The sequence below is a fragment of the Ursus americanus genome, chromosome 3 (assembly GCF_024610735.1).
Source record: "Ursus americanus isolate L20-20 chromosome 3, mUrsAme1.1.p, whole genome shotgun sequence".
NCBI classification, from domain to species: Eukaryota; Metazoa; Chordata; class Mammalia; order Carnivora; family Ursidae; genus Ursus; species Ursus americanus.
This window is the reverse complement of record NC_142129.1, coordinates 11814126-11820261: the sequence shown is the minus strand read 5'-3', so window position 1 is coordinate 11820261 and position 6136 is coordinate 11814126.

The following is a 6136-nucleotide window of genomic DNA, read 5'->3' as shown; positions in this document are numbered from 1 at the left end:
TGTTCCAGATACTGAGAACACAGTCGTGAAATAAACCTCTGTTCTAGATACTGAGAATACAATTGTGAAATATATATATATATATATATATATATATATATATACACATGTATATATACATGTGAGCATGTATATATATATACATACATGTATATTCTACAGTGAGCATATACATGTGTGTGTGTATATATATATATATATATATATATATATATATATATATATAATCTTCACCCTTACAGTGCTTATATTCAAGTGAGGATCTTATTACAGCATTCTTTGAAAGAATTATAATTGAAGAAAACTAAATGTTTAAATAAGGGATTGGATAAGTAAATAATATCTGTTCATACAATATATGTTAGGTAGCCTTTAAAATATGCAGAAGAAATCTAAGTATAGTGGCAAATATTTATAAACTACTGCACAGTAAATAACGATATTATGAACAAGATATACAGTACAGATTCATTTATAAGTCATATGTCCTGTGTGTGTGTGCACACATATACATGAGCATACATGTGCCAGGACAATTCACTGACAATTGCTGTTGCTGCTATAGGAATAAGTGGGAGAAATCATTCCCTCCCCATCCTAATATATGTTGGTGTGCTGAGTCTGAGCTCCACAGTTTACATTATCTCTTAGGGATTTGACAGATCAGGGCATAAGAGTGAGTGCATAGGCCCAAAGGAGGCTGGTGTAAGGGTGGGAGCTACATGATAGGAATCTAGATTCATGACCAAAATGGAAGATTTCCAAGTCTAGTAGACAGGGCTCTTCTGGATGTATTTGATTTTGACAAATAAAAAGAATTCTCTCATATCTATATGAAAATTATAAATTTATAATTCTATAAATCTTATAAAATTATATTTTGGTCAATAAAGAATAAAAAAGAAATAGAAACGGTTGAAAGCTGTACTAGAATGATAACAGTGGTAAAACTATGATTGATTTTTATTTTCTTTGGTTACATTTTTTTTCTACAGTGAGCATTTATAATTTTGCAATGTATTTCAAGTACAGGGAGACCTCAGAAGAAAGAGGTATCACTTTGGTTAAGACTATCAGGGAAGGGGGCACCTGGGTGGCGCAGTCGTTAAGCGTCTGCCTTCCGCTCAGGGTGTGATCCCGGCGTTATGGGATGGAGCCCCACATCAGGCTCCTCCGCTATGAGCCTGCTTCTTCCTCTCCCACTCCCCCTGCTTGTGTTCCCTCTCTCGCTGGCTGTCTCTATCTCTGTCAAATAAATAAATAAAATCTTAAAAAACAAAAAAAGACTATCAGGTAAGATTCTTTGGAGAAAATGGGATTTGAGCATCAGAGTCCTATGGATAGAAATAGGGATGGGTGAATAATCCAGGGGCAGCCAACCCATTCACAGATGCAGTAGGTCACAGGGACCAAACCAAAATTTGGTTTGTTTGGAACACACATTCTGTATATGGCATATGCACAGGCTGTTTTTAACATCCAAGGTTGTTGCCTGAGGGTGGGGTCTATATGCAGGACACTGGGGAAAAGCATGTAAAAATGCTTCCCTTGTTACCCTTCCTACATCTCTCAGTCTTGTTTTATATGGTTTCGTTCCTTCAAAATCGTGCAATAATAAGGTTCAACTATTTGCTTAACAAACATATACTTATTTGAAATATAAGTAAAATCATTTAAATTTTAAAATGCCAAAACCCTGCATACCCAGAGATTTTGATTTGGTATTTCTAAGATGGGCCTATTATTTTTGTTTTTGCTCTTTGTCTGCTCAAGCAGTTCTTCTTTACATAAGGATTTGAGAACCCATGGTCTACTCCTCATTAGAGCTTCAGCCTGAATTCATAACAAAAAACTCTTTAAAACCCACTTCAGTGCAGTATTACAATATCTTCAGGCTTGTTTTAGAGCATGTTGTGAAATGTCCATCTTCCTGGTTATCTTTATCTTTTCAGGTTTCACTCAAACCACTGCTCCCTAAGAACGTGGCTTTCACCCCTAAACTATATATTTTAGGATCTCTATATCATTGATGGCATCTCAGAATCTCCTACAGGGCTTTATTTAAAAAAGCCAAATTCCTACATCATTTTATCAAATTCCTGAATCAAAATCTTTGGGCATGGAGGCCAGCAATCTGTTTATTTTTATAGCTATACCAGAGATTTGGATGCAGCCAGCCCAACACTTCTCTACTGACCATAGAGTTCACCAGAGTCTCTCCTCTGGTCTACCAAGAGTCTGCTGGACTTAGGTTCTTCTGGGCCTGAGCCATTCAGACTTCTTCCTTCCTGCTATGACCTATTTATACCTTAACCTTCTGCTCCAGGCTCACCCACCTAGGTACTCTCCAGGTTCCCATTCCCATGGATAACATAGCTCTGAAGTTCATTCATGAAGGAATGAACGAGATACCTTTGTATAACTCAAAGCGAGGAATACAATTTTCTCAACCATGGGCACTAAAATCTCTGCTAACTGGTTGATTAAAATGTTCCTATAGAACATCTTTAGTAACATCAACTTTGAAGTGCCATATGTCTTGGGGATGATGAAAAAACAATAATTTGAGAGGAATTTGAACACTGTCAAATGATATATTTAAGTATAATGGCCCAGAAAGCAGGAAATGTTAGCGAGTCAAAAAAACATGACATCTCTGGCAAGGAGCAGCCCGGGGCTTATGTTAATCCTTCTGACTCCTGCATCACTAATCCAACAGCAACAGCACATGAATGCGAGCTATCGTTACTCCAAGGGAAGGTCAAGATTAAAAATCATCCTGAACTGAAATGCAACATGTGACAGTTTAAATTCTTTCTTAATAATTCAAGAGGGAACAAGGAACATACTCAATCCATGGAGTGAGACAGTACCCTATTCTCACACAGTACCAGATATGGAGTCCTGAAAGGTCAATGTCATGCTCAGGAAGATATAAATCCTTGAAGCAAACCAGTGCCTGGACTTAGTCAATAACCAGGTGGAATGTATTAGTCTGTGAGGGTCAGGTGCATTGAGAATGACAGCTTCCTCTCTTCTAAGAAATCTGCAAGAAGAAATCTTACAGATACTTGTAAAATATTCATAGAAGCACAATTTTTTACTGAAAAGTAAGCAAATACTCTTGATTTCATTATCAAGGGACTTTGCTACATTATTCGGCCTAGAAACTCCTTCGCAGTTGGGATCCTGTAACACCAATTCCTATTAAATATTTGACCAAACACCCAAATTTGAGAAAGGCTCCGAAAAACCTTTTGCCATAACTATTCTGGTTCCAACTTCAGATAAATTACCCCCATATATTTTCTTCATGAAAATTAAGGTACATCCATGTGATGAAACTACATGCTTCAAATCAAAGGTAGTACTAAGTGTCATTTTTGAAAAGAAATTAGTGCAGAATCACACTGCTAGTTAGAGGCAGATCTAGGCTTTAAATTCAAGTCTATCTGATTTTAAGACCTGTGTTCTTGACTACTCTACTACTTTGCCTACTTCCAAATGCGTAAGAATTGATAATAATATGGAAAAGACTTATTTAGGTATTTTTTCACATTTGGTGTATACAAGTGGGGAATAAGCTTATGATAATGGCCTCATTATCATTAGTCCTTAGGTAAATACAAATACAAACTACAATGAGATTCAACTGCACGCATTCCAGAATAACTAACAACAACACAACAGACAAAATAGAGTGTTGGTGAGGATGTGGAGCAACTGGACTTCATACACATTGCTGGTGGGATGAATATTGGAAATTCTTTTTGACAATAGCTAAAGCTGAACAACTGGATACCCTATAAATGCTGGATACCTCATGACCAGTCAGTGCCATTCCCAGATCCAGTCAGTTCTGCAATAACACTTGTTTTGAAAACTTGAATTTGTTTCAGTTTGATTTATTGGGGCATAATTTGAGCATAATGAGAATTTCAAGTATCCTTACCAACAGTTTCACAAGATAGAAACATAAGATGAAGTAGAAACTATACCCAGCTGAACCAATGCATGAGAGAATATGCAAAACACACTCACATACCTCAAACATCCACCAGCTCCCTCAGTTCACTGGGTGTGTTATCCTACAAGGCTGTATTTTATTACCCTTTTGTAATTGCAAACTTTTCTATATAAACAAACATACACTCAACATCCCAAACATATCTAAGTGTCCTGGTTCAAGATGCCAAGCACAATAAACAAGAAACAACAACACTATTTATATGTGAGTACCTTAAACAAGTCCTGCAGAAGTGGCTCCTTTTAGTGCTATTAGTTGCTGGTTTAGTGATTTCAAACATCACTATGATTTCCAAAACCTTCAGCTCTCAGGTGAAACCACAAGTGCAGATGAGAAAGCCACAAATGGATCTCTAGCAGTGATCCTAAACGTAATTGAAAAGGAGGGCTACACATTGGAACAACTGCAATTTTGATGAAATCGGCATGCATCATAAACCTTGATGGACCCACAATACTAAGGCAAAAGAAAGACAGAGAGAGAGAGAGAGAGGAAGGCAAGAAGGCAGGAAGGCAGAAAGAGAGAGAGAGAAAGAGAAAGAAAGAAAGAAAGAAAGAAAGAAAGAAAGAAAGAAAGAAAGAAAGAAAGAAAGAAAGAAAGAAAAAGAAAGACAGACATGCCCAAGGATTTAAGGGTTGTGAAGATCAGGAGTCAACACCAAAGCAAGGACAAGTCATTCCCAATCATATCTGGTGTTACAACTTTCCATTTGACTTCAGATAATCCTCTGCCCACCATTTCACAATAACTCACATGCTGCCACCCTTCTGACACTCATTTCCACAAGCAAATGTCATGTCTTTCTCAAGATAAAGGGTCACATTTTATTGTTGCATTTATATATTTCTTAAATATGTGACATGTAATACTACACAATTTTAAAAAATTAGGTCCTTCTTTTTATTTTTTTCTATCACTGAAAGTATTTTTAAGTGTTGTGCCTTGTTCTGATTTTTCTCATAAGTTTTATGGGATTTACTGTGACATTTTCCTTAGATTTCTAGGAACACATACATTATAATATAACAGAACTGACTATATACCCAAGATAAATGAGTGGGGGGCGCCTGGGTGGCTCAGTCGTTAAGCATCTGCCCTCGGCTCAGGGCGTGATCCCAGGGTCCTGGGATCGAGCCCCACGTTGGGCTCCATCCTCTGCTGGGAGCCTGCTTCTTCCTCTCCCACTCCCCCTGCTTGTGTTCCCTCTCTCACTGGCTGTCTCTCTCTCTGTCAAATAAATAAATAAAATCTTTAAAAATAAATAAATAAAAATAATAAATGAGTGGACATTTGTACTTAAAGCATGTACCAAATAAATAAATAAATAAATAAATAAATAAATAAATAAATAACAGTTTTCTTAATGTTCATTAATAGTAGAATGGAAAAAATGGTATATTTAGATAATATTTAAAAAATAATGGAAGAGATTTAATTACTGCTAAGTGCAACAAACTACATAAATCCCACATAAATTATGTTGAGAAGGCAGTCAGAACCCAACTAGTATATGTATGTATGTATTTTTATATATATATATATAAAATATAATCACATATATAATCTTATATACGTGATTTTATTGATATGAAGTTCAGGAAAAGAAAAAAATAGTCTTTGGAGATAGAAATAGAAATTTTGGCTTAACATTGGGGGTACTGACTTGAAAGAGGGCACAAAGGAGGTTTCTGGTGTACAAGAAATAATCTATATCTTAATTTGGGTAATGGTTTCAGAGGGTTATTTCTTTATAAAAAGTCATCGAGCTTTACTTAAAATCTGGTCATTTTTTGTATATAATGCCTTAACAAAATTTTGTACAGAAAAATTTAAAAACATGTAAAATATATATAGAGAGAATTAAAATACACAGCAACAATGGCATACAAAGTTGGGGATAGGAGTAATAGAATCAATTGATCTAGGGCTTTGTATTGCTCAGAGTTGATGTAATTAGTATTAGATTCTTTCATGTTACATATGCATATTAAAATTTCTAGCCTAACCACAAAAAATACTAATAGATTGTATAACATAAAGCTAATACAGAAGATAAATTGAATAATAAAAGAATTACTGATTCTAAAGAAGGTAAAAAAGAATGGAAAA